Source organism: Lissotriton helveticus, chromosome 6 (assembly GCF_964261635.1).
Source record: "Lissotriton helveticus chromosome 6, aLisHel1.1, whole genome shotgun sequence".
Lineage (NCBI taxonomy): Eukaryota > Metazoa > Chordata > Amphibia > Caudata > Salamandridae > Lissotriton > Lissotriton helveticus.
The window spans coordinates 1628368214-1628382132 of record NC_136067.1 but is presented as its reverse complement, the minus strand read 5'-3'; positions in this window follow the sequence as shown (position 1 = coordinate 1628382132).

Below are 13919 nucleotides of genomic sequence, written 5' to 3'. Positions count from 1 at the left end.
CCCGCACCTAAGATGGTGGCCTCTTCCTGCTGATCGGCACTGCCTGCCGCCTCCGGACTTTGTTGCTTTGTCTTCTGCCTGGGAGGTCAGTGCCCGCCCCCCTCGGATTGGGGGTGTCTGGAGACCTGGGTCGCTGTCTGGGCCCCCCCTCCCTGTGGCGGCTGATCCAGTGCGGACGATCCTAGAGGTCTTATCCCGCCCCTGGCGTTGCGGGACGCTGTGACCAGTGTGAAGCTTTCCCCCTGCACGAAATTGACAGAGGCACCCACTGCCGCTCCCCACAACTAGCGTCAGTCCGAGCGATTGGAAGACTTTCTCCTGGCCGACGACGCTGGGGATGCCGCGCCCGGCCTGGGGCTACCCTCTACCCTCTACCTGCGCCTGTTGGGAGCTCCCTTGGCTGATCCTTGGTGCCCATGAGAGGCTATTGTAGTGTCACCTGCTGTTCCGGGGGCTGTAGGCCAGAGTCTGACGGTAGATGGTGCTTGGGGGCCTGATGCTCATCGACCCTGATGGCTGGTAAGTCCCGACAGCGGAGGGGTCTGGGGTCGGCTGAAGAAGAACCCCCCGTTGGCGTGGGCATCCCCTGTTGGGTGGCACCGGGCGGTATTACCTGCTGCCTGCAAGCTAAGTCCCCTTGTACTTGGTGTCTCCCGGGCCTGGGACCTGCCTGTTGCTGTTGTGCAGGGAAAAATTAGACCTCCGGGGAGGCTCGGAGGGGTGGTGTCGGCCCGCATACATCGAGCCCGGCCCCCCAAGCCCACTTTGGTCCCACTCGGAGCAGCCCAAGGCCTAGTGGGGTGGCAATCCCCCCCCCCGTGCAAGCCTTTAGGGCCCTGCTTTGACCGCTTCATCCCCAGAGAATATGTTACTGGAAGGGGGGGTGTTTAGCCGTGCCTATTGAGGGTTTGCGGACCTGTGTGGTGGTCCCCTTCTCCGCCCGCCGGTCTGATCTTCCGGCACCTGTTGGGCACTTCCCTAAGAGGCACATCTTTGAATAGCCTCCTGCTGCGCTGCCTCTGGGTAAAGGGGACCGTGATGGAGCAAAATCATCCGCGAACACCGTGCAGCGGGAGGCTTGGCGAGTGCCTCCTCCATCGGCCCCCCGGCCTCTGTCCTGCCTAAGTGGTGCGGGGAGGCGGTCTCAGACCCCGGATGCAAGGGTCCTGCTGCTACCTTGGAACCAGACTTCCGACCGTTGGGTGGAGCCGGCCACGTATATCGAGCGGTGGAGGCTTCCTCCTCCTCTGTCCCCAGTTGCCTCCCGGCCCTTGTACCTTCCTGAGTTGCCCACCTGCTGAAACACCCTTCTGAGACACTTCTTGGGATCCCCTGCCTTGCTGAGGGGCACTATGGGCTGAGACAGACCAGCGAAGACCCCGGCCACCCAGACCAAAATGGACCGATTTACCACCACTGACACTGGGGCAACCGGGGTAACTGCAGACAGGGATGCACCACCGGCAACAGATCTAACATCCTACAGGCTATCTACACCTTGCAATCCTCCATGGAGGGCAAGATTGCGGAGGTCCAGGTGGACATGACCTTCATCAGGCAGGGCCTCCGAAATGCCACGGCCCGGATCAAAGAGACCGAATCAAAGATACTGAATCCTGCATTTCCACCGGGCGACGTCCAACAACTTAAGGGGCAGGTGGCACGTCTGTGGGACACACTGACTGCTATCTGGGTGCCCATTCACACCTCCTGGCGACCTTGCTCCTGGCTGAGCTTCCCTGTGAGACTTTACCACGCTGCTGTGATTACTTGCCACTATGTCTGATACACCGCACCTAAGCCCATCTCTGCCCATCTCTGCGCGTTCTGTCTTGGAATGTCAATGGTCTTTTGGATCGTTTCAAACGCATGGCTGTATTGTGCCATGCACAACGCCTTGGGGTGGAGGTTTTATTGTTACAAGAGACACATTTGTTGGGTAACCAATGCCCTTTTTAGCGAGATACGGGTATGACAGGGTTTAGCATTCGGGCTTCACCCAGGGATTCCGTGGGGTGGCAATCCTAGTGAAACATTACCTTCCTTTTGTGGCAGCCCGAGTCATTCATGACACTTAGGGCACCTCTGTTGCCCTCTCCGGTACTCTGAATGGCGTTCCCCTTAATCTGGTATCACCCTATTCTCCCCATCAATGTTGATGGCAACTTTAGCCATCTCCACCGCACTCCTGGCCTCCTTACCCCTGAGCGCCACCTTCCTGGGGGGCCACTTTAATGAGGTCTTCTCCCCTGATTTGAACACAACAGGGCTCCTATCTTACAGTAGACTTGCGCAAGCAAGATATCTAACGAACTGGTCTGAATCCCTAGGTCTTTGCGACGCATAGTGTGCCTGGCATCCACGCTCCAAGCAATTTACACACACCTCAGCTACCCACCATACACCCGCGCACATTAATGCGATTTTCATTCCCTCGACTTTGTGTCTCTCGATCCAAGACGTCTCCATCCTCCCTCGGGGTCTATCCGATCACTGCGGGTAATCCTCACTACGGGCCTGCCTCCATGCATCAGACGTGGAGGCTTAACGTGTGGTTCCTTCAAGACAGGGAATTCCGGAAGGTGGTGTTTAGAGAAACTCAAACTTTATTTTCAGACCAATGAGGGGTCGGTATCTTCACCAGGCACCCTATGGAAGGCTGGCAAGGCCATGATCAGGGGTGTTGCCAAGGGCCAACTCAAGCTCCAGCGGCAGGCGCAACTGGAACAAATTACCTTGCGTGAGGCGCAGGCTCTACGCCTTGAACAATCCACTGCCCAGAATCCAGACGCCTCAGACGTGAGGCTCCTAGCTCATATCTGCGAAGAGATACGACAGCTGTTGCTGGTTGTGGCCAAACTCTTCTGGCACTCATCTGTCGCCAGGGTGTATGGCTGGTTGGCCACCTACTCGAGGGCGAACCGCATAATCTCCGAAATAATAACTCAAGAAGGATCGGTGTGCCGCTCCCCGGCGGAGATGGCCCGTGCCTTCGCTTCATTCTACCACCAACTATATAAGGCCAAAACTCCCACCTTGTCTCTCTAGGGCTTGATGGGGGCTGGAAACGGCTACCTACCTCACCTGGCTTCCACTGTTCAGGATGACTTGGACCTTCCCATCACCCAAGAGGAAATTGGGGAGGCGATCACCCTCACCTCCTCCGTCAAGATGCCAGGACCGGATGGCCTCCCCCAGGAATATTATGCTCTGTACCGTGAGACCCTCATCCCACACCTAACTAACCTATTCCGAGAGGTGGCTGAAACAGATATGGCCACCATAGTGGTCCTTCCCAAATCCCAGCCACCCTCACCCCGGTGTACGGATTACCGTCCCAACTCCCTTATCAAGACGGAGCTGAAGTTGTTCGCCACGGTCCTTGCACAGCGACTCAAACCCCTCTTGCCCACACTGGTCCATTTGGACCATTGTGGATTGATGCCTTTGCGTGGTACCCAACACTGTCTCCGGCGACTGCATTTGGCCCTGGCCCACATTAATTTGATTACCCCCTACTGAGCGCTCCTTCTGGTAGGCTTTGAAAAAGCCTTCGATTCAGTGGATTGGGGTTCCTGGAGGAAGTTCTTGTTGAGATGGGCTTCAGACCCCGCTTTCGAAGTTTAGTCGGCGTGCTATACGCTGGTCCAAGGGTGCGTGTCCTGGTGAACGGAGCCCTATCGGAATCCTTCTTGATTGCAGGGGAACAAGGCAGGGTTGTCCCCTTTCCCCCCTGCTCTTTGCTTTGGTGATGGAGCCATTGGCGGCCCTGGTGCGTTCGAGCGGACAGGTGCAAGGTTAGGAGTGGCTCAATACAGAACCAGATAAAATCACTCTTTATGCGGATGATGTCTTCATCTATTTGGCGGACCCTGCACGATCAGGCCCTCACTGCCTCCAGATCCTCCATTCTTTCAAATAGGCTTCCAGCCTCCGTCTCAACCCCGATAAGTCAGTCCTAGTTCCCCTCCACATGTCTAGCTAATGTTTCGATTGGCAGTCCACCATCCCGCTCCATCGCCAATCCTTCAAATATCTGGGGAAATGGGTGACTTTACTCCCTGAACTTTGCTGGGCTCTTAATGTTACTCCCCTGGTGAAGAGGGCCAAGGCTGACCTCCAGAAGTAACAATCATTGCCTCTGAACCCCATGGGGAGAGTTTCTCTTTTCAAAATGATGATCCTCCCCCGGTTCCTCTACATGCTTCAAAACACCCCCCTCAACTTCCCGTGGGCCTAGTTTCGGGACCTTGATAGCATGACTGCTAGATTCCTCTGGGGAAAAAGGAGGGCGCACCTGGCCTTGAACGTCTGCAGGATCCCTTCCTTAGATGGGGTTCTGGGGATGACCCATTTATACTTATATTATTTGGCCACGCGTCTGTTATCTTTGCACAATTGGTTTAACGGGGGCTGGTCTCATCTGGCATATAAGCTGGAGCTTCGTGATCTGGGTTTGACCAGAGTTCAGTCGATGATATATGGGGAGCCTATTCCGTCCCGGTTGCCTTAAGTGATGCGATCAGTTCTGCTGGCCTGGCGTGCCGCACTGCGCCACACCAAGTGGACACACACATTGACCCAGTGCACACCCCTGATGCAGGGCACTTGGCTCAAGGAGGTCACCGGACTGCTGGGTTTTCGGTCCTGGGACCTTAAAGGTATTTCTCAGCTGGGTGATGTTTGGGTGGTTGATCACATGAGCTCTTTCCAAGACCTTCAAACTAGACACTCCCTACACCCATCACAGTTTTACAGATATTTACAGCTGCGCCATGCTCTTTAAGCGCACCTTACGGCTGGTACACGGCTTCCTGACCATAGCCCTCCCGAGGCATAAATCATGCTTGGGGACCTGAGGAAGGGGGGCATCTCTCGCATCTATTGGACACTGATCAACAATACCCCAACATCTTTATATCAGTTACGGGCTCAATGGGAGGTCTGGGTGGGTACCCTGGAGGAAGAAGACTGGCGTGACGGCCTTATGGCCCCAGGACAGTTACTGCCTCTGCCAAGTTGCGCATGGTGCAGCTTTACTATTTGCATGCTGCCTACCTGACCCCTGCACGCCTTCACCGCGCAGGACTTAGCCCGACCCCTACCTGTGATAGATGCGGTCATGTACTTGCAGACTTTTTCCATATAGTATGGGCCTGTCCTCGCTTGGTGCAGTTCTGGGGGGACATTGAGGAGGAACTTACCGAAGTATTGAGGTGGGAAATCCCACACAATCCAAAACACGCAATTTTAGGCATTACAAATGGTCTGGACGGGTCTAGGAATGAGAAATTGTTCTACACTACAGCAATGGTGGTGGCAAAAAGAGATATAGCGACTGCCTGGAAATGAGCTGACCCCCCCCCAATGTTGGGCGGTGGAGGACTGGGGTTGACTGGTGTGCTACGCAGGAAAAGATTATGTATGAGGCACGTGGCTGTCCCAAGAAATACCGAAGGGTTTGGGGAAAGTGGTTGGGAGGGATGGTTTAATCTTGCCGGGAATGTTCACATGTGTATCATCTTAATTGTGTCCACCTTTGTTGAATGGGCTACTCAGAACATTGCATACAACTTTGTTATTGTGGTGTCGTGATGATTGGCTGGTGCTTTCTGTGAAATCAATAAAAATGTATTTATCAAAAAAAAGAAAGGGAAGAACCCGAGAGCCTCATTGTGGGCTCAGAATAAAATTGTTGGCCGCTTCAAATGTGGGAACTCTATAATGTATGCCTCAACTAATAACACCCAACAGTATATCCATGGTGACATTGTACATGACCTGAAAGATCATACCAATTGCAATTCTCAAAATGTTGTATATGCCATTTGGTGTCCGTGGAATTTGATTTATGTTGGGTAAACTACACAGAAGATTAAGTCCTGTCTATTACAACATAAGAGCCACATTTGCTGTAAAATGATTTCAGCTCCACTGGTTTCCCACTTTCTGGAATTCAGTATTCTATGAATGACATAAATTGGCAAATCATTGAATTAATTAAGAGACCTCCACACGGAGATGACATTCAGACAATTTTGAATCGGGCAGAGTGTCACTGGATTCTTAGATGTGACAACATTTCTAAGGGACTCAATATGATGGAGGCATGCAACTCTATTACGTTGTTTTGATGTGTATAGCTGTTTGGTTTTCCTTATTTATACTCAACTAGATTACATCTAAAATTGTAAAGAATGCTACTTTGTGATGCTTCATGTGATTTTTAGGGCTCGCGCCCTGCGTTGCACTGCGCAGCAGTGCTCGTGCAGAGCGAGTTCTTTAGTACGTGAAAAACGGGGTTTGGAAGCTGCCCTAGGAATCGCACACGCTTGTGAATGTGCTTTTCATTTTGTGGGCAGCTATTGGCCTTTGCATGCTTCTTTTTATAAAAGACTGCACGCAATTAGCCAAAGGCGGGCGCATTGCTCCACCCATGGCCTATTGGTGTCTATTACGCGCTTGGTGCGCGTAATAGACACCAATAGGCCATGGCTCGCAGTGGCGCGTGCGCGCACCACTCACGAGCTTCTGTTTTTCTTTGGATCCATTTCACTTTGAAGTAACCCGCAGGAACCGGCTCCCGAGGCAGCCTTCAGTAAGGCGCAGAATTGGATCGAAGTGAGTGTCGGGCTGAGTGGGTAGTTTTGTAGCACTGTTTTTACTCTGAAATCCCAGTGCCAGGTCCAAATTGTTTTACCAAGTTTTTATCTGCTTCTTCACTTGCAATGATTCCATCAAAGAGCAGAGCTTTTCCAGCAGTTGTCGGAATGTTTGAGCTGCAATGCTTTTCAGTTTTCTAAATAGTGTCTGTTTTACCAGCGTTGGCTGGACATCTTTTAATTGCATCAAGAGAAACCGTAAAATTCAAAGATGGCCATCAAATCTACCTAACGTACATTAATGCATGTTTTCTTTAGTATCAGATTCTGTAGCTTGTCTTCTAATACGTTTTGACGAGTTTCATTGAAGTTTTTTTTCCAGGGGTTACTTTGTAAATGCTAACTAACTACAATGTTGGTTTAAAACACAAACTGAGTGAGAAATGTAAGCAGTGTGCTTTTCCGAGGATGTCAGTGTTACAAAGTTAGTTAAAAGTAGTGTTAGATGTATCTCATCTTTTTATTTACAAACGAAATTAGTCTTTTTCTTTCACGGAGTAGCAGCGCCTTGACAGTGACCCCAATTACCTAGGTTTTACTTATGAGATGTAGCAAGATCTCCATGTGCCTAAAACTGTCGAACACCGCATCCTCCGTTTCTTATGGCGGGAGGAGGAGGAGGAGTAGTGTGTGTGTGCTTGGGGGTGGGGAGGAGGGTGGGATGTATCTCTGCCTGTTTTTCTGGAACACGTTTCTAGTTTGCACCAGAACACGGGATAAAGCTTTATTTTTTAAATTTGCAGAAGAAATTTGGTATGTCGGTCTGAAGTAAAAAAAAAGTGTATTTGCCCGGACCTATTGGCTTTACCATGCTTGTTTTCTGCTACGTGGACAGTAAATTGTTAAACTCTGAAAATTACAGATTTTAATAATCTAAGCAATAGACACTACTTACCTAGTGAAGTATTTTGCCACTTGAGCAAGATTTCAAAATTGAGCAGTGTAGCGCCCTGCAAACTTGTGCTTGTTGAAACCTGTGGGTGCATCCTCCCCAATCATGGTTCTCATGCACACCTGCTGATGGTGTGGGTCGGTCACATGAGTGCAGTGTGAGCATCTTCCCTTCTGCTAAACTGTTCAGGTGCGATGTGTGCCAAGAAGGGTTGGTTTCTGTTCAAGTTAGTCATGGTACATAATAATAACATGATACAATCCCGCGGAAGGACGGGGCAGCTGAGACGAACTAAACACATTTCGGGGCAGATTTATGTTAACTGGCGCATCCCCAGGGATGCGCCAGTTAACATGCGCCACAGTGCGCCACAGCTCCGCCACCCATGGTGCGCCGCATTTATGATGCGGCGCACCATGGGGCAAAAACGGCACAGATGCGTGACGCATCTGTGCCGTAAAGGTGACGCATTGCTGGAGTTGCGTCGCAAGCGCGACGCAGCTCCAGCAAGGCTCGGGGGTGCCCCATCTCCACAATGCTGCGTCAAGACCTACGCCTGCTTCAAGCAGGCGCAGGCTTTTGACGCAGCATTGGCCTGAAAGTGACTGAGTGAAATCTTATAGATTTCACTCAGCCACTTTTGCGAGGCGCACCTGCCCCGGAACGCCCACCCTGCGCCGGAACGCCCACAAGCGGCGCAGGGCTTTACAACGTGACGCATCTGCCTAGATGCGTCACGTTGTAAATCGTTCGTAGGGATGCGCCACGTTTACGCCGCCTTGCGTGACGCAACAGCGGCGTAAACGTGGCGCAAGTGCCTCATAAATCTGCCCCTTCCTCTGCAGGTTAGGGACACTCCCCTGATGCCTTTGTTGTTTTGTGTGTGTGACTTTGGACAGGAGCATAGGGACAAGTTTACACGTGCCTGTAATGGTATGTTTAGTAACAGATGGGGGCAGTAGTGCGAACCCCCAATGACTACAGTCCTCATGCAGCTACCAATGCAGGGCAGTTGTCTCCTGTTCTATACCTTGAGGGATGCTGTTAATCAACGTTGGCGTTGAGGACCATAATGGATGCCGGTGCTGACAAATTATGCAGCACATTTTGTGGTAGTATTATTTAATTACTGTCATTTTTAAAATGATTAACACTGTTTGGATGCAGGTGTCACCTAATTAGTACCAGTATAACATCCAGATGCAGTAATAATAAACAGAAATGTGACCAATCAACCTTTGCGAAGGTACTTCCACTGCACAACAAAACGTGTTGCTGCATATTTGGTAACTTTTGCAGATTATGCAGCAGATAGTGACTTATATGGCAAATGCGGTAAATTACTATGTATATGCGGAAAATGCAGCAGCTGCGTATTCACATAATTCCTGTGGCCATTCTTATATTTGTATCTTTCACTTCTGTGTTAGTGAGAGTGTGGCATAGTTTGTTCTAAATCTCACTAGAAACTCTATTTCTTTCTATTGCCCTGCATTGACAGTTCCGACCGAACTGTCGCATTATTAAAGCTTGAGCTATTGGCGTTGCAATATTTACCAATGCCAATAGCTCAAACTTTAATAATGCGAGCCCTATTGCATTGCAAATACTTGTTACATTTGCAATGAGTAATATCCCCACATCTGTAGTGTGTCCTATGATGGCCTTTACAATATTGTGTAACTAGGCCATACTGTAATTTCAATTTATAGTTCTTACTGGATATTTTGATTCTTGCATATTTATATTGCCGTATTTTATTATTTCCAACACTGTTATATCTAATTTAAGAACACTTGTCCTACAATGTTTTATAAATTGTAACGATACCAACATCATGTAATTTTAAGGGATTCTACTTGCAGTTTCTTGTTTTCTTTTCCTTTTCTCTTTCATGATGGGAAGTGTTATGAACTCAATACCTTTTGGTTGATTTATTGCCTTGATAGGCGGGGCCTAGTTTGGATATGGGCGCCTCCTCTACCCCCAGATGTGGGCTAACATATAGGTGGATTGGTTTCCTTTTTTTTTTACAAACGGGCAGATTTTGCTGCTGTGTCTTGTCAGTACGGCTATGAAAGAGATGTTTTTCACATACTTGTGACATGGATGTCCTTTTAAAATCTTTAAAATCTATTGTCACATTTTTGTTTTTCCAGCAGTCCCCATTTTATTAAAGGTGGTGCATCTTTTGCCAGGTGAGGCAATATCGCTGCTAAAAGAAAAATTTCCATATTTTGACAGGAAATATTTTGATGTATATATTTGGCTGTACTTCCTTTATGTTTATGATGACTAGTGCATTTTTGTCTTACTATCAGCCTCCAGCATAATAGTTATTTGGACTGGTATCCTTCTTTTGATAAGCGGGAATATTACATTGCTGTGTCTTGTTAGTACCGTTATTTCTAAGATGGTTTTTATACACCTTTGACATTGACTGTCTATAAATATTAAATATCTTTGGTCACATTTTTGTTTTGTCAGCAGCCTCCACTTTATTGAAGCGGCTGCAACTTGAGCCATGTGAGTTCATTTTGTTGCAATAAGAACGGTTTCCATATTTTGGCAAGAATTATTTCCATGTTTAGGTTTTGCCTGCTGTGCTTGAGAAATCATTTGTTTTTAATATAAACTTAAAAGGGACTTACATCCCTCTTTTCCTGGCTCTCCTCTGCGTGACACTTACCTTTCCTCCAGTTCTATTGGCTGCAGCATATTTTCCTGCATTTACCAAAGCTTGCTCCTCGTCTGTTTCACTTATCAGTTTCTGCTGCCAAAATACTGTTAACATCTGCTTTGGTGAAACTATATTTTCATAAAGTTTTCCCTTTTACTCTTGCAACATATTTATATAACAATTTAGCACCCGGAGAGGTAAGTGATTTGCATAGAATCAAAGGATGTTGCACGACGCCGCCAGGACTCGAACAGGGATCCCCAGCTCTTGAGTCAGCAGCTCTGCTCGCTGCGCCACATACTCTCCACTCCCATATTATCTGTCAGTGGGCTGTTTCCTTCTCCCAGACGATGATTGCTGAAAAGAGCTTTTTATTCATTACATAGACGAAACCGATGCATTACCAATGCTTGTTACATTTGGCCAAACTGCTTCTACGTGCATGGTGACTAACGTAACTTTGTTATTTCAAGCAGGCTCCACTTGATATAGTGGATGCACTTTTGCCATGCAAGATAATACCACTGCAATAAGAAAGGCTTCAATATGTCAGCATGAATTGTTTCAGAGTTCATTTCGGCAGGACTGCCTCTATGTTTATGGTGGCTAGAGTCTTTTTAAAAGCACCTAATTTGGGCCACTGGGCACCCGCATTGTCTGCTTACATAGCAAGTGATTTTTCTATGTCTATGGTGATTAGAACAGCTACAAAGGTCCTTTATTTGGGACGCTTGGCTTGCACGTTGTTTGATTTTACAGTGAGTTGTAGACAAGAGGAATACGCTGGATAGCATATTGCAGCTCAGGTAAGTGCTGGACCCCTGCAGTGTCCTTCCCTCTCGGCAGCCTTTGACACCGTCTGCCACCGCACCCTAATAACCCGCCTCTACAACACTGGGATCGAAGGAAAGGCCCTGGACTGGATCACATCGTTCCTCTCTGACAGAACCCAGAGAGTCAGCCTCCCTCCCTTCCGCTCAGAGGCCACCAAAATCATCTGCGGCGAACCCCAGGGCTCCTCACTCAGGCCAACCCTCTTCAATATCTACATGAGCCCCCTCGCCGCCATCGCACGCAAACACAACATCAACATCATCTCCTACTCCGACAACACCCAACGGATACTCTACCTCACGAAAGACCCTCTCACCGCCAAAGCCAACTTCCAGGACGGAATGAAAGAGGTCGCAGAATGGATGAAGCACAGCCGTCTGAAGCTCAACTCGGACAAGACGGAGGTCTTCATCCTCAGACAATGCACATCCGCCTGGAACCAATCCTGGTGGCCCACGACACTGGGCACCGCACCGACACCCACGGACCATGCACGCAACCTGAGATTCATCCTGGGCTCCTCCCTCACGATGACCAAGCAAGTCAACGCAGTCTCGTCCTCATGTTTCAACACCCTGCGCATGCTCCGAAAGATCTTCCGGTGGATCCCCACCAAAACCAGAAAGAAGGTCACCCAGGCCCTCGTCACCAGCCGACTGGACTACGGGAACACCCTGTACGTAGGAACCACAGCCAAACTTCAGAAATGCCTTAAACGCATACAGAACGCCTCCGCACGACTCATCCTCGACATCCCCCGCCACAGCCACATATCCGCCCACCTGAGAAACCTGCACTGGCTCCCCGTCAGCAAGAGGATCACGTTCAGGCTGCTCACCCACGCACACAAAGCGCTCCACAACATGGGCCCCGAATACCTCAACAACCGCCTCTCGTTCGACACCCCCACCCGCTAGTTCCGCTCCACCAGCCTCGCCCTCGCCACCGTCCCACGGATTCGCAGAACCACCACCGGAGGGAGATCATTCTCCTACCTGCTACTGACGGAAACTTGGCTGGGAGAGGCTTCCAACCCGGACGTCTTCTCTGCCATCCCGCCGGCGTATAACATCTTCCGTCAGGACAGAGCGAAGGGCAGGGGAGGGGGAGTAGCGGTTGTGGTGAAAAAGAGCGTTTCCTGCTCAGTGCTTCCCTTGAACCCTATTGGGAATGCCGAGTCGCTTGCCTTTACGATCAGATTGTCCCCGGGTCAGGCCCTGAAGGGGTTGCTGGTCTACAGACCACCAGGTCCGGTGGGTTCCTTTTTGGAGGATCTACAGACAGTCGTCTCTGAGTTGGCGCTGACCACCCAGCACTGCATTGTGGCCGGTGATTTCAATTTCCACTTGGATGTGGCGGATGACCCTGATGCGGCCAAATTGCTGGATGTTACATCTCCGCTCGGTCTCATTCCATGCGTGTCAGGGCCAACACATGAGAAGGGGCACACCCTGGATCAGGTGTTTTCATCTGTCCCACTTATGGAGGTTGAAACCCTGCAGATGCTTTGGACCGACCACTGGCTGATCAGTTTTTTGGTGCTGGAATGTGCGCGTCCGGATTACAGAGCACCTACCTTGCTCAGACCGGCCTCGAGAGCGCTTCATAGAGTAACACCCGACTTGCTCGAGCAGGCGCTGCTGGAGCACCCTTGTCTTCTTTCGGGTGACCTGGACAGCGACACGGAGACTCTGCAGCGTTGGCTCACCGATAGGCTGGATGATCTTGCCCCCAAGGTTGCCCCCCGGTCCACGGTGGTTCGGCAATCTGCCCCGTGGTTTACGGAGGCGCTCCGTGTGGCTCGTAGTCAGTGCAAGGTGGCCGAGAGGGCTTGGCGCCTCTTGTACAATGGGGAGGCTAAACTTGCCTACAAGGCAGTGTTGAAGGCTTACCATCGGGACATTCTCGGTGCTAAGAGGGACTATCTGGCTAGGAGGATAGAGGCATCTGAGAACTCCTGCAAGGAGATCTTTAATATTGTGAAGGAGTTTACGATCCCCAGCTCCCATCCGCCCCTACCAGCTTCGGCGGATGTTTGGGCATGCGATCTCGCTGGTTTCTTCACAAATAAGATCAAGGCCATTCAGGCCACCTTCGTGGAGGAACCGGATGGAAGCAGCGGTGTGAGGGTGGACTGCAGACTGCCGCAGATTTCTGCGGCAGTGCTGTCCGATTTCCCTATGGTTTCCAGCGAGGCCTCGCAGACGCTGCTGGCCAACCTTAAATCTGGCTCGCCACTTGACCCCTGCCCTGCCAAATTTTTGGCCGGGATGGCGGCAGTGGTGAACCCTTTGGTCAACTCCATCCTCAATGCCTCCCTGAGGGAGGGAAGGGTCCCCAGTTCTTGGAAAAGAGCGATGGTGATCCCCCTCCTAAAAAAAACGGGCCTTGACACCGAAGCCTTGGCGAACTACAGGCCAATCTCGCTTTTACCAGCATTAGCGAAGTTAACGGAAAAACATGCCCACGGTGTTCTGTCTAGTTTTTTGGAAGCTAATAATCTGCTCCATCCATCTCAATCGGGCTTCCGTCCTAATTTTAGTACGGAAACAGCTTTGATAGAGGTGACTGAGATCATCAGGGAGACTCTGGATGCCGGCGGCAGGGCCATGCTGGTCATGTTAGATCTTTCGGCGGCTTTCGACACCGTTCCCCATAAGGCGCTTTTAACTAGGCTTTATGACATCGGCCTTAGGGGGACGGTGCTCAGGTGGTTTACTTCTTTCCTGGAAGGCCGCCGCCAGACGGTCTGGGTTTCCCAGAGCTCCGCCGAGATGCCGCCTTTGGGAGTTGGGGTTCCACAGGGTTCTGTGTTGAGCCCCACATTATTTAACATCTTTATGTCCCCTCT